Source organism: Lissotriton helveticus, chromosome 8 (genome assembly GCF_964261635.1).
Source record: "Lissotriton helveticus chromosome 8, aLisHel1.1, whole genome shotgun sequence".
NCBI classification, from domain to species: Eukaryota; Metazoa; Chordata; class Amphibia; order Caudata; family Salamandridae; genus Lissotriton; species Lissotriton helveticus.
In genome coordinates, this window is record NC_136069.1 from 69,324,418 (window position 1) to 69,349,813 (window position 25,396).

General features: G+C 44.8%; 1 pseudogene; it reads left to right on the forward strand.

The window, feature by feature from the left end:
* Positions 1 to 16,288: 16,288 nt before the first annotated feature.
* LOC144771462 (large ribosomal subunit protein uL23 pseudogene) lies at positions 16,289 to 16,756 on the forward strand (annotated as a pseudogene).
* Positions 16,757 to 25,396: the final 8,640 nt, after the last annotated feature.

The following is a 25,396-nucleotide window of genomic DNA, read 5'->3' on the forward strand; positions in this document are numbered from 1 at the left end:
CGCAGGTCAGACGAGGGGCTAGCCCGATGATGAAGCATGACAAACATTTGGGCGTGTGAGGGCCCGTGCTCCTGTTGGAGAGTCACTCTTTCGGGTGTGTGAGGGCCTGTGCTCCTGTTGGAGAGTCACTCTTTCGGGTGTGTGAGGGCCCGTGCTCCTGTTGGAGAGTCACTCTTTCGGGTGTGTGAGGGCCCGTGCTCCTGTTGGAGAGTCACTCTTTCGGGTGTGTGAGGGCCTGTGCTCCTGTTGGAGAGTCACTCTTTCGGGTGTGTGAGGGCCCGTGCTCCTGTTGGAGAGTCACTCTTTCGGGTGTGTGAGGGCCCGTGCTCCTGTTGGAGAGTCACTCTTTCGGGTGTGTGAGGGCCTGTGCTCCTGTTGGAGAGTCACTCTTTCGGGTGTGTGAGGGCCCGTGCTCCTGTTGGAGAGTCACTCTTTCGGGTGTCTGAGGGCCCGTGCTCCTGTTGGAGAGTCACTCTTTCGGGTGTGTGAGGGCCCGTGCTCCTGTTGGAGAGTCACTCTTTCGGGTGTGTGAGGGCCCGTGCTCCTGTTGGAGAGTCACTCTTTCGGGTGTGTGAGGGCCCGTGCTCCTGTTGGAGAGTCACTCTTTCGGGTGTGTGAGGGCCCGTGCTCCTGTTGGAGAGTCACTCTTTCGGGTGTGTGAGGGCCCGTGCTCCTGTTGGAGAGTCACTCTTTCGGGTGTGTGAGGGCCCGTGCTCCTGTTGGAGAGTCACTCTTTCGGGTGTGTGAGGGCCCGTGCTCCTGTTGGAGAGTCACTCTTTCGGGTGTGTGAGGGCCCGTGCTCCTGTTGGAGAGTCACTCTTTCGGGTGTCTGAGGGCCCGTGCTCCTGTTGGAGCACCCCCCTTTTGGGTGTGTGAGGGCCCGTGCTCCTGTTGGAGAGTCACTCTTTCGGGTGTCTGAGGGCCCGTGCTCCTGTTGGAGCACCCCCCTTTTGGGTGTGTGAGGGCCGGTGCTCCTGTTGGAGAGTCACTCTTTCGGGTGTCTGAGGGCCCGTGCTCCTGTTGGAGCACCCCCCTTTTGGGTGTGTGAGGGCCGGTGCTCCTGTTGGAGCACATTCCTATTCCTGGAACGGTAACCTTGCTTGACATATCTTTAGGAACTGCATATCCTTATATCTGTATTGTTTTCTCCATAGTCACGCATTGTATAACTAAGCACACCCAACCAGAACCCAAGAGACAAACATGCACGGGTGTTGTTATTCACTGTGAGAGGAGAAAGCAGGGTAATAGTACCCAGCAGGGCCGGACTGGGAACCAAAACCGGCCCTGGCAAAGTGTTAGGCCGCCCTCACCCCCCCCTCCACTGCCCCCCCTGGGCGGTTGTGGGTGCGGCAGAGCTCTTTGCCAGGGCCGATTTTCGCCCGATTTTGTTACAGGGCCGATTTTGCAGCCGTGCTGCAAAAACAGCCCAGTAACAAAAACGGCACAAAAGGGGGTGGTGATGGACGGAGCATCTCAACCAATCAAACACTCACACCCAGTCAACAGATCTGGGTTTAATCCATCACCGTTCTGTAGCCCACTCTGCCACCCCAGTTCAGATATGGCCATATGCAAATCAGTCTGACCCTGTGCCTCATGGGAACAGTCCAGCACGAACTGCCAAGCCATGCCTTCCCTGGACCGGATTCAAGCTTCCTAGGACCGGTTTCTGGCATTACAGCCGTCTTCAGCCAGGCTTACTTGAATCCAGTGGCAAAGTGAGTAACAAAAACTGCCCCAGGGGCCCCAAACCGGCCCCCCTCCCGTGCGGCGCACCGGGGGATTGACCGGTGCCCGCTACAGTCAGTCCGGCCCTGGTACCCAACATGCCTATCCTTTTTTTGATTCCTTTGGGATAACTTCACGGGCGGATGGGGTAAAGAAACACGTCCTGCCTATCTTATTCACAGATCCTTCTGGGTCAAACTTCCCTGGTGCACTGGTGAATGAATAAGTCAATCGCTCATCTTACTTTATACTTACCACAACATTCACCTGTCTTTCCCTGAGGAACATGATGGCGGCAACCATCTTGAAGAATAAGGAGGAGAAGGGAATCTGGCATTACCACCTGCTGTCCTGGTAGGACGAACACACTCACCCAACAGCACCATCCTCATCAGAATCATCCATTTAACGGCCATCTTGTTTCTACGTAGAATTTCAATAAAAAGCCATCATACGTAATTCAGAGAAGCCTCCTAAGATGTATTCCCGCCCATCTTTCTAACACCCCATTTGCATAGTTTCTTCTACTGGCCTTAGTCTGTAAAGTTTGTTCATTGAGAGCCTCAAGGGTTACAAATCAATTCCTGACCCAGGACCTTTATTTCCGCCTCGAAGCCTTGATAGAAGGCTGCAGCCTCTTCCTCGGACCAGGATGTCCCTGTTGATAACTGTTGAAAGTTACTAATGTAATTAATTAGGTCTTGATTTACTTGTAGGAGAGTTAACAAGCATACATGAGTGTCTTGCTTATTTTTTTTATTGTAAATACATCTTGAAACTGTTTTATAGTGTGTTCATCAGGTGCGGCCAGCACAGGTTACAGCGGTTAGGTGGCAGGGCGGGATGGGATGGAGGGGAAGTCAACAAACCACAAGATAGTTCAAATGAAATAAATAAAACCACTTACCTTGCGCTCGCGATGTGGCAAGCGCAAGGTAAGTGGTTTTAATTTGTTTTTAAAATCAATTTTATATATCCTGTTGTCGGTCCACTTTTTCCCACCCCGCCCCTACCCTGCCTACCACTCTTACCTGTAAATGTGCAAGAAAAGGGTTTTTGACCTACAGAGTGTTTTGGGCACTCTGCCTGAAGTATACGCAATGCTTGTAGAAGCAGTAATAGTAGCCGTGGTGCAACTGGCGAGCGGAAAAAGACCCTATAACCGCTCCAATGGTATGTCAGAGTTACCCAACATACACAAACAAAAAGTACAGATTTGCCTATGCACACACATTAAATATTAATTCTAATTATGTCACAGTATAGACACACAGTCGGTAAAGCCAAGGACAACATAACAAAACAATGGACTTTTCTGGCGCTTTTTGCTGTGGTTTCAGTTTTTATTGGTTCCACAACCAGCCGACACGTGTTTCGTCGCGTTTGGAGCAGTGTGTTCGCGACTCCTCAGGGCTATGGTATAGATGCCAAAAATTAAAAGGTCGCTCCACCGGTGATAATTCCGCCCCGGCGAGGCTCGGGACCATACGCAAATATTGTCTCTGCAGTAGTGCCAAATGTTACAAATGGTCCAGTGGATATGTTTCAAAACCGGAGTGTTGCCTCGTGGTTCTGCGGAGTGTAAGTACGATTCTCAGTGGAGATCGTACTTGAATGTGTAGCTCAGGGCAGTACGCCCAGGACGTTTCCACAGTAATGTACTGGAGCGGATAACTCCCAAACTGTTTGTTTGATCGAACTACCACTCTTACCTGTGCCGGCTGTGCCTCGTGCTCATAGTTATAAAGTGAAGGGCTTTGATTTAAAATGAGTGGTGTGGCCCAGGTTAATTCATCCTTAGTTAAATTTGATAATGTAAAGGACACTGCTGAGATACCAGTAGAGAAGCTGAGAGCTTTAGAGAGAAGATGTAACTTTAAGCAAAGAAGGTCTGAAACAGACATGGTTCACATGACAACATATTGGGTGCACCAAAAAATTCTGAATTCTACTGATAATCTTTGATTCATTTAGAATATATGGGGATGCAATCACTCCACTGATTACGCCTTCTGTGAACGTATTACGTTCATTAGTACAAATTAAGTATGTACCCTCTTGAGGAGTCATGGATAACAATATAGAACACAAACAATTAGGAATCCTTGTTTCAGCAATAAGTGATGTAACACAATGGCCTACATCAAGCAATACCGCAGCTTACCTCTCGCTCTGCAAGGGAATACTGTGACTAGCTCCAGTCCTACCAGGATACAGGCCTAGAGCCATGGATGCCGACCAGAGGAGGCAGGACACAGATATTATTTTCTGCCTCACAGCCCCTAAAAAAGGTTCCATACCCTAGGGAGAAACTGGGGAGTTATTAAGCATTTTTATTGCATCACGGTTGAAGGCCGAGTGGAGACATTCAATTTTCCGATCCAAATGGCCATCAACTGAGTATGGGATGTTCTCATGAAAAGAGTTTATTACATTCCTATTGGATTTAAGACATTTAGAAATATTTACTAACTGAGAATCTTTATTTCTCTTTGATTTCTGTATGCGCACTTGGGCCAAGGAATCCAGGTCAGACCTTGAGGTCAGGTATTTATTGGGAGGACAATATCTACAGCGAGCGGATCCCATGGATGTATGACGTTATAACGCATACTATTACAACGCATGCTTTTACAACGCAACTTTTACAACGCAGGATCCATTACAACGAATACCATTACAACGCATTTTTTTACAACACATATACCTTTACAACGCATACCATTACAACGTAAGTATAGGTAAGTATATAATTTTTTTTCAATATGTAAGTTACTAAATTTAATATAATTTAATTTTATTTAATTTTAATTTAATTAAAAAAAAAATTTTTTATTTAATTTTTAAAAATACCCCTTTACCCAAAAACCGATACCTAGCCCTGAACCCTAAAAATACCCCTTTACCCAAAAACCCAAACCTAGCCCTGAACCCTAAAAATACCCCTTTACCCAAAAACCCAAACCTAGCCCTGAACCCTAAAAATACCCCTTCACCCAAAAACCCATACCTAGCCCTGAACCCTAAAAATACCCCTTTACCCAAAAACCCAAACCTAGCCCTGAACCCTAAAAATACCCCTTTACCCAAAAACCCAAACCTAGCCCTGAACCCTAAAAATACCCCTATACCCAAAAACCCAAACCTAGCCCTGAACCCTAAAAATACCCCTTTACCCAAAAACCCAAACCTAGCCCTGAACCCTAAAAATACCCCTTTACCCAAAAACCCATACCTAGCCCTGAACCCTAAAAATATCCCTTTACCCAAAAACCCAAACCTAACCCTGAACCCTAAAAATACCCCTTTACCCAAAAACTCATACCTAGCCCTGAACCCTAAAAATACCCCTTTACCCAAAAACCCAAACCTAGCCCTGAACCCTAAAAATACCCCTTTACCCAAAAACCCATACCTAGCCCTGAACCCTAAAAATACCCCTTTACCCAAAAACCCATACCTAGCCCTGAACCCTAAAAATACCCCTTTACCCAAAAACCCAAACCTAGCCCTGAACCCTAAAAATACCCCTTTACCCAAAAACCCTACTTACCTATACTTACGTTGTAATGGTATGCGTTGTAAAAGTATATGCGTTGTAAAAAAATGCGTTGTAATGGTATTCGTTGTAATGGATCATGCGTTGTAAAAATTGCGTTGTAAAAGTCATGCGTTGTAAAAGTTGCGTTGTAACGGGTGTATACCGGATCCCATGCTTGTTGTCATCTCATCATAACGAGGTTCTTCTTATTCTCTCTCAGGGCAAAGATGCATCTCTTCCCCATGGCACTCTCCTTCTCATTTTCTTTTCTGAGCATCTGTCTTCATCACCGCTTTGGTTGTCTCTACCTGAATGCCTAGAGGTCTCCATACTTACTCTTGAGTCACACGAAGCGATTCTGAAGTTTGAGCTTGGTTCCTGATTGTTCTTGTTCAGGTTGAAATCTTCCTCTTTATTCAAGGAAGTGCCTAAAACCTACAGTCAGCAGCATCAGTCGCATCAAAAGTATCTCTAGACCTGTGATTTTCTCTTGAGATCTTGTCTACTCCAGTTGTGAGGTTCTACTCATCCTTATCTTCACTACATCTAAGCTCTCCCGCAAATTGAAATTCTGCTTCTGCAGTGCTACCTATAGTAAAGGAAGGTGCAAAGGGTGAACACTGTCAGGAAATTTGAGTTCCATCAAATGTTTCTCTTCCCCTGTCTGATAAAGGAGTTTTAGGATGATCCGCTGGAGTTGGGGGACGCCTGTTGGCCACTATATGCCTCCTTTTCAGGGAAAAGTTCCTGGGATTCTGGGTATCCAAGAACAGGAGCAGATGTGGAGGTGAATGATTTTCTTTGCCTCTGCTTATGGCAATAGTTAATACATATCTTTCTCCAAGATGACTTTAACACTAGGTAGCCACTCTTTTATATTCCTTATCAGATTCTGGTTACCTCTACTGCAAAGTCTCCAATTTTTGGGGGGAAATAGATTATGTCTGGAAGCGTGTCTGAAGATGGCTTACCACCTAAACGTTTGTTAGCGTGAGGGAGCAATTCTCCAAACCCACTCGCACTGAGCCCATCTCAGAGAAGGAAAGGTGGCCAGTCCTTGCAGAGTGCCTGTGCTGTCTGGCAAGAGGCTTCACATGTGTGGAGAAAACAGGTCATGAACTCTTAAGTAGTTTGGAGACATGGTGGCCATCTTGGATTTCTGTCTACAATTTCCCTCCTGGCCCATGGCATCTTTCCTAGCTAATCATGGTGCAATGTTGCTGCAGCCAGGACCTTCCTACGTGAATTTAGGGTTCCATTCAAAAAGCTTTTCATTCCCTTTGGAGTTACTTGAAGTTGTTTTGTGAAAATAAGCTTGAATTATTTTGAACATTAAACTTGACATTTTCTAAAGACTGTATGATTGTCGCATTACACTTGAGGTTGTCCTTTGATGGGTGTAACCAACAAGGTATGCAGTTCCTAATGAGACAAGTAGGTAAAGGTCAGTGGAAAAGTCAGTGTGTGGGTAAACAAAAGGTCAGGAGGAGGGATTCCTCCTTTACGGAAAGAGACCCTCACACACCCAACAAGCAGGTGTCTTGCTTCATCATCGGGCCTGCTCCTACTCAGGTCGGCGCTGCAATACCCGATCAGGCGCCCGTGCTGGGGCCTACTTAGCGGAGATCTTTTTTCCTCAAGCCGTTGGGAGCAGTGCGTGTGAGGGCCCTAATGTGTGATGTGAGTGTAGGTACGCGGTTCCCAAACTGTGCGCCGCGGCGCCCCGGTGCACCGTAACGAGGAGCCAGGGGCGCCGCGACCACAGTAGGGAAAAGTGAAGCAGCCTCCGCCAAAACACGTCCCACCTGCAAAAACCGGGGACATGGTTTGTCCCAAGGACGCACTGTTGCCATTGCCGCCATACATGCGTACGTATATGCATACATGCTTTTTACAGGCTTAGGAGGTTGTCTCCATTACTGGTATATGATTGCCATATGCAGCTCTGGCCTTTGCAGGGGAAGTTACTTGTGCCGTCTTCTGTGCCCGCCGTCCTCTGAAGCCTGCCGTCTTCTGTGCCCGCCGTTCTCTACAGCTTGCAGTCTTCCCACTAAAGGTAAGTTAAAAGGGCAGTTGATGTTCATTTGTAATATGCTTCGTTTTGACAAAAAACATCCATACTTTTTGCTTCTGCGGCCCCAAGTATGTAATTTAGAGATGGAGGGCATCTTGCACACTGCCTGGTGTTAGCATTTGTGTGTGTTTTACACAGGTGTGTTTTCTTGGTTTAGTGTTGTCATTTGTCTGTGCGTCTTTGCTGCTGTGAATGTGATGAGGTCACTTGATTCATTTTGCCTGTTTTATCATGCTTCATGGTATTTTGCCTAGGATAATAAAACGCATATGATGATTTGTAAAGCGTCCCTTCACACAATCACTGGCACAAAGTCTTTCTAAATTCGTGTCTCAGTGTCTTACAATTTCAAATGAGCAAATTTGTAATCTTTTCTTCAATCCTGAACCTTGTGCCACTTGATACCAGCTGTGCTCCCTCACGTCCTGTGCAGTATGAGGATGCTGTCCGTTTAATTACGTTCCTTGAAATTCAGTCCATAACAACCTGATAAATGCCATCAGCAGAGGCTGTTTCCTTACAGAAAGTGTAAGGGACAATGTCTAGAAGTCAACCCAGATGCTTCTGTGTGCCAATATAACAACTGACAATAGATAAGGCTAACAACTCTATTGACAAGTAAACGTCTTTTTCCGTTTTTATGTACCCATGCCTGGCGTTCAGGCCGCAAGTCAGATTAGGGCCAATAACCTGCCCTCCGGTAAAAAGTCGGTGGGGAGCCACGGCCATCTGCCAATTATGTCAAGGGAGCCACGGGTCCAAACAGTTTGGGAACCACTGGTGTAGGTGATAATATGGTGTATGCATGAGTTAAAACAGGAAATAGTGGTCCACTCAGAACAATTTTAATGAGATGTCGTCACTACCCTGGTTAAAAACTAAAAGACGCACCCTCCCACTTTAAGGTGTGTGGGAAGGTGTGCTATTATAATAGGTCGACATGTTTCTTGCCTGTTATCTAATGATGGCAGTTCTTCAGGACCGATCACAAGTGATCTACCTACACTTTTTGGTGGTGGTCCGGACCTCATTGAGGTGTAAGTATGACCACCTGTACAGCACCCTAAAAAGTGACACTGGTAGATCTAACCCCATCCCTAATCGAGTCAAGAATGTATGGCATCCAGTTCTGGTAGAAGCAGAAACTAGATTGTAGTGTCGGTTGATGGCAAAGAGGACCTTCCGTATCCTACCCCAGAGCTGCTACCAGACTGGGACGCCAAAGTTGTCCTTTGATGAACAGGACCAATCCTGTATTTATGATTATGCGTAAGTAACACACAAGTCAAGTAGAAACTATAACTCATTTTCGACTGAGAGTGCATAGCGATGAAGCTTCACACTAAGGGGGTCATTAGGATGGCGGGCGGACTTTGCGGGCGGAAGACTGCATGCCTTTCCATGGGGGCATGGCCACCACGGAAAGGCATTGTAAAATGCCCACGCTAATATGGTGGCGGTGTCTGATAGACACCGCCACCATATTATTCCTTTTCCACCCCGGCCGTAGGGCGACCGGGGCAGAAAAGCGGCGGATGGTCTTTCCGTCCGCCGAGGTCCCCCCGCCATACTAATATGGCGGGGGAAGGAAACTAGTGAGGATGTCGGGCAGATTGCCCCCGCCAGGCTGGCGGTGGCTACCGCCAGCCTGGTGGGGGCAATCCGCCCGACATCCTAATGGGCCCCTAAGGCTGGTACACCTTTCAATCAACAGCATTTCACCCAGGAGATGCCAATTTCTAAAAGAGAGTTTAGCTCTCTCTTTATTAGGGCTGTTCTAGAGTCAGGTAGGAAATAATTATGTTGTAAGCAGAACTTTTGTTGTGGGCAAAAGTTCTTTTGTTGCATCCAAGTCCTTTTTGTGTAACAGAAACTGTGAAAAAAAGAAAGTGTTCCCCTGCATCTAATATTCATGTGTTTCATTACCTTTTTTGCACATGGCCCCTCCTCCTTAAAATGGCTCTGCTTTCGTAACTTTGGTTCAAAACACACATAGGCTTCCCATTGGATGCTGAGGACATTTACAATCAATATTCGAATCCAACCTCTGACCTTCCCCTTTGCAAAATGGAGGATGGTTTTCTCAAAGTGATTTTTACCAGGGCTGTCTTCTTTTCTTGAGTCACCTTGATTAGCGTTTTTGAAAGAATTTTACACCTTGCCACACCTAATCATTTTATTTGTAATAATCTAATTTTTTTATATGCACTTACCTACCTTTCATACTCCTAACACACCCAGTTTGGTATATATTAATACCTCAGGATCTCAACATGCAAAACAGTTCTAGAGCATTTGTAATGAGAGCTCACATGTTAAGTAATGAAAATATTAAGTTCTATTGACAGTATCTAAGGGGCAGATGTATCAAAGCAATTTTTAGTCACAAACGCTGCGATTCGCAAAAAAGCAACGTTTGCGACAAAAGATTTGCTAAATGGTATGTATGTAGAAAATTGTATAGCAAAATTAAGGAATGGCAAAATTTGCGATTCCTTAATTTTGCGTAAGCATTTAAGGAATCGCAAATTGCGATCCCTTAAATGCTATGCATCAAGCATTTGATTTTTGCGAATTCTCCTTCAGAAATCGCAAATTGCCACCAACTTCAAGTTGGTGGTATTTTGCGATTTCTTTCACAAATGTACTTTTTGGCATTTGTGAAGGTGCCATATGGTGCACATACATGCCCTTAGGGCATGTATGTGCGCCATATGCGCACACATGTAAATTTGAGGGGTGCATCGGGGTGTCCTAATGACACCCTTGCACACTTGATATTATTCTCAATTTGCGATTCTCAAATTGCGAATCGCAAATTGAGAATAACTTCCCATTCATTCCTAAGGGCCTCCTGGCCCATAGAAATGAATGGGAAATTATTCCTTAATTGCGAATTCGCACTTTGCTATTCGCAAATAAGGAATATTAAGAAATCGCTAAAAATTTGCAATTTTCTAGATACATACCATTTTGCAATTCTCAAATAGCGATTCACAAAAAATCGTTATTTGAGAACCGCAAATAGGTATTTTGATACATCTGCCCCTATATGTTTTCTAGCATATGTTTTCATTTATATTTTCCAGGTGACCCGGGTTTGCTTTTTTGCCTCTCAGAATCCTGATTACAGATACTAATTCTGGCTGTGCCTTGTAATTACGGATTAGCTTATCTGGGTTCCAGCACATAGAAGATCAGATTAATAGATAAAGGTGCCTTTGACCTTGTCTACATTGAACTTTAATTAAAAAAGGCCTGTGGGTTTAAACAGTACAATGCAAGTACCAGAAGTCAGAATATTTTACGTTCTTTTTTGGGGTATATAACTGGTCACTTATTCGGATGCATGACTTATAACATTTACATTATGCAGATTCATGTATATGTTCACCAAGCAAAATCTGGAAACATTCCAGCTGCTTTGCACAGATCAGAACTGTTTCTTTAGCTCAGTACAATTTCAGTCCTGTGGTACATTTCAAAACTGAATCTGACAAGGGCTAGCTTGTGGATGTTGATAAGGAAATGTGACTCTGGATCTAGTCTCAGCATAACTTCCTTCACTTACTACCTATCAGCCTCCTTAAATCTCATGTTTAGGCCTTTAACTTGCGTTCTTGTGTTACCATGGGGCATATTATCAAGCCGCAGCGATAATTATCGCTAAGCGTGCTTAGTGCGCTTTAAATTTTCGCCGGCTATCGCTGGAATATATTGCCAAGCTAGCGCTGTATTATCAGCGCTTAGCGCTATGGCGATAAATATTCCAGCGATAGCGCGGTTTTCCATTGAACATCGCTGGTTTTCCAGTGATGTTCCATGGAAAACAGCGATAACTTGATGATAAGGCCCTGTGGCCTTAGCCCCACAATCCACCTCCCATGTTAGGTGTGCCTTAGTCAGGAATTTAATAGACGTTAAATTCCTGCGTTAAGGCATAGTTAAGGCAATTTCATATATCGCTACCCCTCGTTGATAATATCGCGAAGCTGGGTTAGCGATATTTTCCCATGGAGTTTTGTCAGGCGCGCCTCCTTTGCATCTCATTAACGGTGCGATGTGAGGCGTGCTGACAACTGGCGCTAAGGCAAGGAAACACGTGCTAGCGTGTCCTTGTTAATAAAGTGATAAAATTATAGCCGCTTTTCGCCCAAAAACGGACGCTAAAGCAGCGATGTTATCGCCAGCCCTTGATAATATGCCCCCGAGTCGCCCACAGTAAATGCATTAGCTAAGCGCTATCAGTAGGTAACTTCAAGGCTCTAAAAACCCTTCAGCCATCTCCACACAACACACAGAGGTCACTCACATGTTACTCCTCCAAGTAAGATACATTTTCCAAAGTAGTAATGAAAATCTCTGTAATTTAATGTTTAAATGGTATGTTTTGGTGTAGTCCACAGCAAATGAATGCAGCCACCTTGTGTATTTCTTCTGAAAGGCTTGACACATCCTTCCACCAACTCAGTATCACTCCCACCCCCTCCCTGGAAGAATTCCTTGAACTCTTATTTCAATTACTTCCAGGCCAAAGCCATAAAAATACTGGTTTTGTGAGACTTTATACTATGGAAAGACCCCACTAGGACCAACCTGCTATTGACCGCCTCAGTAATATGTAGAACCTATTGGTTAGTAACCCTTCTCCTTAACCCCTTCACTGCGGGGGTAATTCCCCCACAGTGCGGGGGGGAGGGTTTGCGGCGCCTCTGTGCTCGCCCAACTAGTCATGACTCACAGTGGAGCTGTGCTCATGACGAGCTGGGCTCGTCACAGACCTGCCCACGGATTAATTCTCCCATACAGGCAGGGAATTATCCGCACGTGGGAGGGCCGCGGCCGTTATGACGAGCTCAGCTCGTCATGAGCACAGCTCCACTGTGACTCATGAAGAGCTGAGCTCGTCATGAGCATGGAAGGGGTTAACAGAGGACAAACCCTGGCCCCTCTGTTTACTTCTAACCTTGAAACCTCTAAACCAGTAGTGCAAACCCAGGTATGGTTAGATTATTTCTTTGACTCCATTAACCTATCAAACTTAGTCTACAAAGCCACCATCTGCTACCTGAACCACAGTTCGCTCATATGCATTATACACTTCAGAAACATAAGTCAACCTATAGTGCAAGATATATAGTCAAGCTACAGTGCCACCATAAATGGCCATTCCACATCGACTGATCCTGAAACATTACTTAATAAACTCTGATGTAGGGAAACATTTCACGTGAAGGATACTTTTAAACCTATGTAAGTAGTGAACTGGCTTAGGCCAAAATAAATGAATGTGCTAAAAAAGATAGCTGTGAGTTCCCAAAAAATACATATGACACAGTGCACATTAGTTTTAGGAAACATACATGAATGTCATATGGTCAATTTAGCTGTGCTCAAACACATAAATAGAATATATTTGTTTGCAGATTCAAACTTGACAGGACATCAATAATTAGTATAGATGTAACCGAAAAGGTCACCACATTTCTATCTGTTAACCCGTTCTGTGCTGCCGTCGGCCATTTGCCGACGGCAGCACTACGTCCCCAGTGCTGCCGTCGGCCAATGGCCGACGCGGCCCCGCCCATTTTGCGGGAATGCCGCACTTCCGCAAAATCACGGCCGCCGTTAAGGCGTTAAACAAACACATCGAGAGGCTGACATAGAAATTGTTTTTGCATTGTCATGGAGCATGAGTACAGGATGTAAACAAGGGTAGATTCTGCCTTAGCCTGTTGAGAATGTGTTAAAGTCAGATAGGCTGGACTGGACCCACTGACATCAAACAAGAAATGCTCATTTGCTATTCAGAAAAATAAAAATGTTTTGCTATGTTATTCTGAGAACCCAAAGAAAGTTTCTGCTAAACATGGACACGTAAACAATTCTTGGAAATATTTACGTGTTTTGGAAATATCTGCCGATCTTGCTATTTGCGTCACGTAGAAATGTGTAACCCGTGTTAATCTTTGTAGCTTTTTCAGTATATATACTACTGCATGTAATTCAGAACTTTCAACATCAGACTTTGGTCTCTGTGTGGCTGATTTTCCCAATTGATTGCTTGATTAAAACAATGTTATTGTATAAATGTGTTCTGTCCTAATTCATTAATAGATTTTCCTCAAACACCTCTTCCTGAAATATCCACTGCTCAAGGCATTCTAGGTCCTGCTACACCCAGAAACTAAGAGGTGGCTCCTCTACTATGGTGAAGAAGCGTCACCCAACTGCTCTCAAGCAGTGCTAGAAGCAAAAACATAAAATGCCGGCAGGCCGGTGGGCGGGGCTGTTCTGCCAACGAAGCAGGGCAAGGTAGGAGTGGTGTGCCCACTCCTAAGTGCACAGTGACGTTTTGGTCGGTCCTCTAGGGCCGACGAAACCAGTCATGCACACTTTCCCACTTCTCCATGCAGGCTGGCTGCATTAGAGCCTGCAAGGAGAACATACCCACTCCTCCAGCCCCAGGCTGAGTGCCGTGTCACTGCGCTCAGACCAATCACAACGCTGCTCTGCAGCATTGTGAGTGGCTTCGGGAGGGAGCCTGACTGCCTGCTTCCTAACGTCGGAGCAGGAGAGCAGGAGCAGAGACACGGGACCCAGCAGCAAGGCAAATGATTTTTTTTTAAATTGTGCTCTCTCCCGCAATCGTGACCCCCGAATGACCCCCTCGCAACCCACTCTCCCCACGACCACCACCCCCACCCGCGAGTTATGTCAGCTGCAACTGAGGAAACATAAGGTGGGCTGCAGATCCACTGAAAAGAGGTCCAAATGATAGCTTTCGTAACTGAAATACAGCAATTGAACCCGTAAACAGCAAATGTACAAGACACAGTGCAAAGAGAACACAATCTGCTACAAGAGACTCAGGAGAGGCTGCCATATGCCATTAGGGCAGGCAAAAAATGTATTCTTTGAGAAAAGCATTCATCAGAGTGGCAGCTGCAACAGGGCACAAAGGCTTCAAAGGTACTTGAAGAAAAGGTAGAGTGCACAACGTTCAGGGCTCATGGGTCTTGCGCAGTCACCAAGCACTTATCGAAAAGGTGCAGTGGTGCATGGTTCAGGCTCAATAGGCAGTCTTCCCACTAGATTACAAATAAAAATAAATTTCACTCCACTGTAACAATCAGCTACTATCAACCGTTAGTGGTGTCATGGCTTTGTTTTGGGGACGGTAGTCATCCACAGTGTGTGAACCCCAGAAGAGTCTAGACTAGTTTTTGCTGAAGGCCACCATGCCATATCACTTAAAGCACCGGTCAGGACACTGGCAACAAGAGTGTCCATTGCCAAACTCAGGAGTGTTATTCACATGTGTACTGTGCCAAGGAACCTTCAACCCTACATTCAGAAATTTAGCTAGTGGATCATGTTATAGCTCTAACTACTGGAGAATGATGTTTTTTGAGAACCAATCCGGGGATTAAACCATTGCAGATTTGCTGGCCTCTAGGAGACCTCACTTATTTGACCACAGAGCCTAAATTCGAGGAGAGCAATAACCATAACCCTAACAATCGGTGGATTCACTCTCCATATTTCAAGCTTAGTTTGTGTTATACAGATGTATCCCCAAGGTGGAAACTTCTACGGCTCCGTCATCTGCTCCGCCAACCTGAACATGTATCTGCCAGGCAGCTCAGAGGATCAGAAAGTTGTACTCTCCCATTTCATAACAATGGGTGCCTTCAGATCTGCCTGTATATGGATGCATATGTGGGAAGAGACACAAGGGGGCATATTAACAAGCTGAAGTATCGCCGCTTTCTCGGCACAATTCGCAGAGAAAGCGGCGATACTTCTAGCGCCCTATTAACAAGGGCATTGCAACGCCTGCCTCAAGCCCACTTTGCATGTCAGCGAGAAACATCGCTAATGACATGCAAAGTGGGCGTTCCCACGTCCAACCACATGTAAAATGTGGTTGGAGGTGGGAACACCCTATCACCAAGGCAGGCGTTGGGAGGAAAAGACCTGCGATAAACTCGTTTATCGCAGGTCTCCCAATGCCTGCTCCGACCAGGCGTTAGGCATTGTTAACATGGGGGTGTGGATCATAAAGCAGAATCCACCCCCCCATATTATCAAGGCACACATTAGCGCGTGAACACAACGCTTGTTTTCATGCGCTAATGTTCACTATCGCCGGCTATCGCAGGATTTACTATCGCCTACGTGTTGCGCGTTGATAATAACGCGCTAACACGGCGAAAAATCCAGCGATAGCCGGCGACAGTGAAATGTGCGATGTGCGTTTTTTAATGCACATCTTGTTAATATGCCCCCCCAGGTGTCAAAAAGGTGCCATTTACCGTGTATTTACTAAGTAGAATTTGTATTTATTTATTTGTAGAGTATTATATAGTGGGAACAAGACCATTTCAGTTGTCAGAGCGCTTTACAGGAATGGCAAAAGGTCTTTATGATACAAAGGATATACATATACATGGTATAGGTTGTGGAGGCAATTATTACAGAGTTGCTGATACCAGAGCGAGGAATTATAGAATGGGATATTATTGTATGGACTCACCAGTCAAAATGCTTTTGCCATTCTCTAGTCAGGTGAAACATCTATTCTGAATGCACAAATAGCATCTGGGATGATCAAACCCCCTTCCTCCATAAGAAGGACCTGCCAAGGTTGCACCCCACAACAGCATAACCAATTATCAGCTGAACATAAACAGGGAATCACTAATAGTAAGTAACAGGCATTATACTTCAAAATGTAAAATTTCAAACTCTGTGCCAGAGGCCTGGACACAGTCACTGAATCACCAGCACTGAAGACATTCCAGTAACATATGATTTATGTGGCCAGTTTATAAGAGCAGGGCCATGGATATGCCTCTGTTCCATGGCAGCCATGCAGATGTTTTGTACTTCTGTTCAGGGTGCAGTTGAACAAAGGTGACATCCTTCTCACCCCCAACATGCCACCGAATGCCAAGAAGGAAGCTGTCCATGTTAAAATTGAAGCAAAGTCCAAGGCTTTGAAAGCTAAAGAGGCTGTTCTTAAGGGGGTACACAGTCACAAGAAGAAGAAAATTAGGACAGCCCCCACTTTCAGGAGACCGAGGACCTTGAGTTTAATGGGGCAACCGAGGTATCCCAGGAAGAGTGATCCTCGTAGGAACAAACTTGACCATTATGCGATTATTAAGTTCCCTCTTACCACGGATTCTGCCATGAAGAAGATTGAAGATACCAACACGCTGTTCTACATTGTTGACGTCAAGGCTAACAAGCACCAGATCAAACAGGCTGTAAAGAAGCTTTAGGATATTGATGTTGCCAAAGTCAACACACTGATCAGGCCAGATGGCGAGAAGAAGGCATATGTGCGTCTAGCTCCAGACTATGATGCACTGGGTGTAGGCAACAAAATTGGCAGAATATAAGCCTGCACTGTAGACGCCGGACAGTTCAGAATAAAATAAAAATAAAAAAAAAAGAACAAAGGTGACATCTTGGAATGGCTCATGAGCCTTAGAGTAGTTTTTAGGCATTGGCTGCAGACAGCTTTAGCTGTCGGCTGGTGAGGACCCATTCTGAATAGTATGAATATATTGAGTGGACTTTGGGTCAGCCCCTTGCTTGGAGCAGATGATTGTCTGGTCTGTCCTTGTTCTCTGCTCTTGATCGATGGCTTCCTTCCATATTCATGTGTCTTCCCTTCCCCAGGAGAATTTTGATTTGACGAGAAGTAACTTTGTACTGCTGACTGGAGGGAGCTTCTTTTTCATTTTTCTTTTAGCACTCCATAGTAGCACATGGCTGTTCTTGCTGTCCCCCTTTCCCCTCTTATTATTTTGCTTATCAACCCCTCCCCATCTTGTCTGTTGCTTCCCCACACATCCCCTGCTTCGTGTTTATTAATATTGATATTATTATTATTAACAGTGCTTTGGTGCAGAACATGCAGCCACACACTGCGACCAGCTAGCTTACTTCCCTACTCACCTTTGCTCCCACCCTCCCACTCAATCAATTCCATTACCGCCCCTGCTTATTATATTTTTTATTTATTTTATTTTGTTAAATTATTTTTGCGAGGGCCAGGAAGCTGCTCTGTTGAGTGCTATAAAGAGCGAGATTTTTTGTTTTTGCCAATGCTTGTTTTGTTAAAGGAACCAGACAAGAAGAAGAATGAAGATGTATAGTCAGCTAATGCCCACTAGAAGTGTACTGAATTAAGTGTTCAGGCAGAAGCAGAATAGTCTGTTTTGCAGTCGGCCACAGTTGTGCAAGACTTCATAAATACACCCACTGGGAGCTGTCCAAAAATGGTGGGCCCGATTCACAGAACTAACTTAAGACAAAATCCTAAACTTACTACTTTTGGTATTCACAGAAGTTAGGATTTTGTTCCTAAGTTTGTCTTAAGAGGGACTTAAGACAGACTTAAGACTGACTTAAGTTAGGATTTTGTCTTAGGTCTGTCTTAAGACAAACTTAAGACAAAATCCTAACTTCTGTGAATACCAAAAGTAGTAAGTTTAGGATTTTGTCTTTAGTTAGTTCTGTGAATCGGGCCCATTGTCCTAAAAGGTAACCTGGCGGACCATTTGGTAGCACGGCTGAGCTTAAGACTCAGGGCCTGATTTGGATCTTGACAGGCAGGTTCCTTCATCACAAAGGGGACGGATATCCAGTCCTCCAAAATATAAATACCATAGGATTTAATGGGATTCATATTTAGGCGGACGTTACCATTGTGACGGAGTAACCTGTCCATCAAGGTCTAAATCAAGACCTTATTGTTATACAACGCGATATGGGTACAAGCCGTGCTTAATTTGTAAAAGAATGGGTGCTGATGTCTACAGTTGTTCCCAGAAGCCTGTAGTCAGTACAGTCAGATGTTGGGACTGCCGAACTCCAAGGCTGCGTAGTCTTGATTCCACCTCATGCCTCTTTCTCGTGCCACCATATACTCTCTGTCCTTCCCTCTTCCGGCTTCTAGTGCCTCCCTGCTTTCTACCTTTGTCACTGTTTTTCATTCTTTCTCTTCCTTCTTCTTCTTTTTTTGTGTTTTTTCTCTCTCTTGCTCTGGGTCAAACTCTGAAGAGGTCAAGTAAGTGGCGGTCCCCACAAATGCGTGCTGGTGGGTCCCACCTGCCACCACCGGCCATATTAAGCACTGGGTTCAGGACACAGTATCATACATGCATCCACAACTGAAAAGGAAATGAACACAAAGCCCAGGCAACAGGCATTCTGAAAATAATAATATGTTATTTACTAGTCTGTGGACTTGGCCAAATAATGCAGTGGGATCCTATGAAGGCTCATATTTAAGCCACAGAATATTGGTAGTTTGAGGTTTGGCCTTAAGATTCAGCTTAATCTTGGTTTCTGTTATAATGAGGGGGGGGGGGGGTTCATATCATGTCTGGAAAAAGACTTCTGGTTTTTGGAAATCTGTAGTCAGACTCTTAAGGCTGAGCCGTGCGTGAAAGGTCCTGGTGTCGCTAACGGAGGAACTGCTGCGGGCCTTGATGCAACAATGGTTGGAACAAGGGGCTCCTTGTCAACTCCTGCCCAGCGGTTGAGGTCGATTTACTGGGCTTCCAAGAGTTGCTGTTTAGGCCTTTTTCATGTTACCAGAGTTACGCTTGAGTGGATAGGGGCCCGATTCACAGAACTAACTTAAGACTCAATCCTAAACTTACTACTATTTTGGTATTCACAGAATGCACTTACTACTTTTGGCATTCACAGAATGAACTTACTACTTTTGGTATTCACAGAAGTTAGGATTTTGTCTTACGTTTGTCTTAGGACAGACTTAAGACAAAATCCTAACTTCTGTGAACGCCAAAAGTAGTAAGTGCATTCTGTGAATACCAAAATAGTAGTAAGTTTAGGATTGAGTCTTAAGTTCATTCTGTGAATCGGGCCCAAGGAGTTTAGAGCAGTGCTTCATTTGTAAAACAATAGGTGCCAGGACCCTCATCAGGTGAACACTGCAGCTTGCACCACCCATCGCTCCTGCCAGTGCTGCCAATTATACCCACTAACCATTGCAGTTACAAGTGGGACAATTCAGATATGCCAGGCCCCCAAAGTTATACAAATGGCTTGAGTGGCAGGTGTCAGTCATTTTTAATGTATGAAGAAGTAATAAATAACTGTTGTGGGACTCATCTCTAAACTAGACAGACAGCACTAGCTTGTGGCAGACTGCGTAAGTGCTTGTGTTGATAATTATGTGCTGGTGTAAAGCACCGGAAGCCACTAGCTCAAATTAAGCACTGGTTAAGAGCCAGGGAAACCTGTCTGAGAGGGTCTCATTCAGGTAGTATAGATAAAGCCTTGACCCATATTCCCAAAATCAGAAACACACACACAATAATTGGTATTTTACTGAATGATTAACTGATTATACACTATGGCGCAGATTTACAAGCCGCATGCAACATATTTACGCCGCCGTTGAGTCACTTCTGTGACGCAGCAGTGGCGTAAACCATGCGCCACGTTGCGCCTTTTTTACAAGCTTCAAGCAGGCGTAAGGTTTTGACGCAGCAGCGTCGGAAAAGTGACTGAGTGAAATCTTGTAGATTCACTGTGTCACTTTTCCCAGGCGTTCCTGCGACGGAACGCCCACCCTGAGCTGGAACGACCACATGAAACCTAACGCAGGTTTCATGTTGCGCAGGGCTTTACAACGTGACGCATCTCCCTAGATACGTCACGTTGTAATTCTGTTGCAGCATGAAGCGCTAACTTTACGCCGCTGCTGCGTCACAGAAGTGACGCCACGGCGGCACAAAAGTGGTGCACGGGGCTTGTAAATCTGCCCCTTTGTATAAGAGATGCTACTATTAGCAGTCCACTGGTACTCTGTTTATCAACTTCGGAAAGAATAAAAGATGAATTGTCTCTGCTGGAATTTAAACTTGTGACTTGCAGGTCCATCCGTGCTTATTCAGCTGAGTTTTCATGCTGCCTGAATTACTTAAAGAAGCATTGGCAAAGCCAACAGGTCTTACCTTTACATTGAGAATGCCTAGCTGTTGGCTTTTCCAGTGTTTGTCTTTGAGACAGGTATGCCCAGAGGTGGGTCCCATGCTCACTATGCCACCGGAGTCAAGCTATCTTGGCTGATGATGGGTGATACCCTAAAACCGGTCCTACGATGCTTGTTTCCAGCCCGGGAGGACCTGGTCTGGCAGTTCCGGCTGGACTGTTCCCATGGGGCACAGGGTCAAGACTGGTTTGCATATGGTTGGGTCCAAACTGGAATGGCATGGTGAGAAAAAAAACAATGGATTTAGCCCCAGATCACGGTACTGGGGGAGAGTGTTTGACAATGCTCAGCATTCCGTCCATCAATTGTACTTTTTATGTTTGTCTGTAAAGAAATTCTTTAAAAAAAGGCAAAAATAATTTTCATAATACTGGAGGAAAAGCAAACCTTATGATATTAAATGAATTCAATGTTTTCAATTTCTATAAATGACATGGTTTATTTATAAAATAAAATACTTCTCTCACAAAACACTGAACAGAAACTAAAAAAAAGTATAAGGAAGTGTCAAAATATAAAAGGAAAACTAATTTGCTTTCTAAAGGATTCAGCTATTTACTCCTGTACAGCCCGAGGTGAATGTATGGGCCTCCAGGAGAAGTGTCATGCTATCTATACTTTCTGCCTCAGACACCTGCTGAGTCACTGCAGCAGACAACACTTCCCCCAGTACAATCAAAGGCTTGGTGTGGCAAACTTTCACATAATATGTGGAGATAAGTGATTAAACAAAACTATTCTTAAAGTCTGCTTCTCAGCCATACCCCAGAAAATATTTTCCTGTTGCTGTGCTTTTACAGACAAGTTGGTAGAGGTGAGGTGCAATCGAGCAGGGGGAATGGGGTTATATTAGAGAGGTGAAGCAGCACAAGAGGAAGAGCGCTAGCAAACACATGCACTCTCATGGTGATCTGAATAAAAAGAGAAAAAAGTAGTTACTTAGATGGGAGCAGCGGAAGGATACAAGCCAGCCACTCAAAAGGATTGTAATGGGGCCGTGCTCCAAGGGAGGGAAAAACACAAGAAGAGGAAGGCAACCAATTGAATAAGAAGCAAGCAAATGAGAGTGACAAAGCCCACCATGGGCGGGCTGTAAGCCCACCGTAAGCTCACAATAGGTCTTTTGCAACCAGACAGCTTGTGCTATCTTGTAGTCTCGACTCAAAAAAAGTGAAACCCAGGACTCTGGCAACCCTGCCTTGGGCTGCATCAAGCCCAGTGAATGTAGTTCGGAGACAAGCTGGTTTCATTCTGGAATCTTCTAACCCTGACCAGGAGTGCAGAAAAGCTCTTGCTGGCCAGCCCCAGGGAAGACTCAGAAGACTATGTGATGGCAGCCAGATTGGCACATCAATAGAAACATAGGACCTCAGGATTGGTGGAATTTCTAGATGCGAGCACGTGTGTAGGCTGCTAGTAGCATCAATGGATGGACGCATGGATATAAGCAGGCAAGGATGCCTCAAGCCTTCCCGGCACATCCTGAGCATGCCTTATGTGGAGGAGTCAGAAAGGGGCCAACATCTGTTTACACTGTAACTTGGAGAGAAGAGTTGCAGCACAGGTGTCCACTAGAGATGCTAATAGACAGGAGTGTGAGCATCTGCTGTGAAGCAGGCTATACCAGCTGGGAACTGATCCTGAAGCCCTTCTTGCAGTCAGCTTATCCGGCTTTTGGCCAGATTTAGATAGCGGTCAGTTGCCACAGAGAATGAGTGGATGACTAGAAGAATGAATGCACGGGCTGGGTCAGTAACTGACCTGTCCTATTACTTCCTTCCCCTCTATTTTACTTTCCGTCCCTCACTCTTACACCCAGTGGTTCTCCACAGGGTCCCTTTTCAGTGAGCAGATATCACCCCTGTAAATATTTCCACATGAGGGGAATGTCAAATATACCTGCTACGATTTCTAAGAGCTCTCGCTTTAAATAGTAGGTGTAACTCTGCAAAGTATCCTGGGTGTCCACTTGGCTAAACATTAAAGAGTAGACTTATCTGTTTTGGGAGAGACACTTTAGAAGCATTGGAGTAGACATGAAGACTTAAGACTTCTCTCACCTACAAGAGAGTATTTATTTTGTGAGAAATCAAGGATTGAATGGGCTGCTGAATTATTTATTATTGATGCCTTTTTAATCTGTAAAAGGTGAAGATGGAATAGAAACAACGAGGAGATGAGAGAATCGACTTAGGTCATTTTAAAGACTCAAAGTATACATTTCAATTCTTGTTTTTAAGGCCATGGTCTGTACAGGGGGGGGTTGTCTCATCTTTCTCTAGATGTCCACTGATGAGTTTTGGAACGAAAATGGAGAAAAAACTATACACTCAAATCTAAACTTACAAAAACACCCTAAAAAACTATCATAAACTTTGCAAAATCGCTTGTGCGGACTATGGGGCATATTACCAAGCAATAGCGATAATTATCGCTATTGCTTGGTTAGAGACAAAATTTTACCGCTGAGCTGTGGCGATTTTTACCGCAGATAAACCTTGGTATTACCAAGGTTTATCGCAAATGCGATAAAAAACGTCCGCAATGCATGAATATCGCTGAAAAGTCAGCGATATTCATGCATTACCGAGCTAATGCTCTTAGCTATGTTATCCACCTCCCATTGGATAACATGGCAAATAACTGCTCAGTGCAGGTGCTAGCTTTTGGAGATATTCACGCTTAGCGCGAATATCTCCAAAAGTTGGTAATAGGAGATAGCGATGTTAGCGACTGTTTCCAGTTGCTAACATCTTGGCACGCCCACTTTGCATGTCATTAGTGATAAATATCACTGACATGCAAAGTGGGGCCCAAGATGGTCGCTATCTCCTACTAGCTGTCGCTAACTGGTGTTAGCGACAGCTAGGTAATAGGGAGATAATTGTATCTCCGCTTTCATGGCTTTTGAAGCCAAAAAAGCGGAGATAAACCCCCTTGATAATATGCCCCGTAGTTTCTTCCACCATTTTGGATGCTCTAAACTGCTCCAAAACGCTTTTCAATACGGTCAAGGAACTTGCCAGGTCCAAAAACCAGGCGTTGCCTCCAGCACTCAATAAACAGAAATGCGAGGCATTAGCCTCTTTTTTTGTCCAAAAAGTAGACAAAATATATCAAGACATTGTGCTTGCGCAACCGGAAAATCTTTCCCCCTCCCCCTTACTATTTTTACCGTACGCAACATATGACCCTCCTCTTAACCAAGCTGAGTCTCCTGACATTCCTGAACACTGCCTCAAGACTTGGCCCTTGTTGAATACAGCTACACTAGTTAAGGTTCTCAGCGACATTAAATCGGGATCACCAAATGATTCGCTGCCAATCTCTGTGTTAAAGCAGCTGGACTCCCCTTCGCTACTCGTGATCACTGACCTCCTAAACGCCTCTCTGCGGGAAGCCACTATTCCATCGGAATGGAAACACGCTATGATACATCCTCTTCTCAAAAAGGCAAATGCTGACCCTGACCTACCCTGTTACCATCGACCTATTTCACTTCTACCTACTTTTTCAAAATTACTTGAGAAACATATTTATACACACTTATCTCAGTTTGTGACAACCCATGGACTTCTGCATCCTTCCCAATCAGGCTTCGGAGCCGTTTTTTCTACCAAAACTACCTTGTTAGCGGTAATGGAAAGCATACGATGCCAACTTGATACGGGAGACACCGCGGTTCTTATTTTGTTATATCTGAGCGCCGCAACGGTGTCTCACACCGTGTTAATCAAAACGCTGAATTCACTGGGCATCTGTTGCCTAGCTCTTCACTGGCTCACCGCTTTCCTTACAAACCGCACCTATCAAGTTTTTTCACAAGGCTCCATCCTCAGCACCCTACTTTTAATTTGTATGTAAGACCTCTAGCAGACGTGGCAGCTGGATCTGGGCTATCTTTATTCTCATATGCCGACGATTCTCTGATTATTTTTTCTCTTTCCCAACAAAACACGAATGGTCCTTCCTCTCTCCTAATGGGTGTAAACAAAATCGCATCATGGATGCAACTAAATTACCTCAAATTAAATGGAGAGAAAACTGAGGTCCTTGTATTTGGTAAAAACAAGGATTTCTGGGGCCCCCAACATTGGCCCAGTGAAATGGGTGTTCTTCCCATACCTTCCCCCCAAGTCCGAAACCCGGCATTACTATTGACGACAACATGCATTTACAAAGAGTCACAGTAGCTGCGACATGTTTTGCTATCCTTAAATGGTTTAAAAAAATCTGCTAGATGTTACCAGAGTCCACCTGGAAAACCGTGGTCCATATCTTAATCACACCATGGCTGGACTACGGAAATCTGCTGTACTTGGGTGCTAACAAAGCCGTAGTCCACAGACTATACATGGTGCAAAATTCAGCAGTCAGGCTCCTGTGCGGAGTTCGAAGGGTAGCTTCCATTTCCGGCCTTTGACGAAATTTGCACTGGCTCAGGGTGGAAAACCGAGTACGTTTAAAGCCCTGAGCTATATGCACAAAATCAAAACAGGTCATGCTCCACAATACCTTCAATCTCTGGTCTGTCCTCTCGAAACCTTCGCTCATCCACTCAGGGAAGGTTTATCGTTCCTAAAGTCAAACTAGCTCGGATGGGAGGAAGGTCCTTCTCCTATCTTGGTCCCTCATTATGGAACGCATTGCCCACAGCTCTACGCAATGAAACTGACTATGTTCAATTTCGCAAATCCTTAAAAATGTGGCTCTTTGACAAATAACTTGCCAACAGGTTTTCTCTACATCTTGGATCTGCTTTCTGCACCGGGAAACACTTTTTGGGTAGCTGTTGCGCATTATAAATTCAGAAAATAAATGAGACAGTTGAAAGCACTGCCTCTATTTGTGAGTGACCAGAGGTCCTCATCCTGTTGCCTGGAATGTCTAGAATAAGAACATGGATTCCTGCTCTCTTCTGAACCTATAGGGATCTTGCTGCTGTTTCCATTCAGTGTTCAGACTGATCTTCTCAAAAATTGCAAGCCTTTCTGAACTCTCTCTC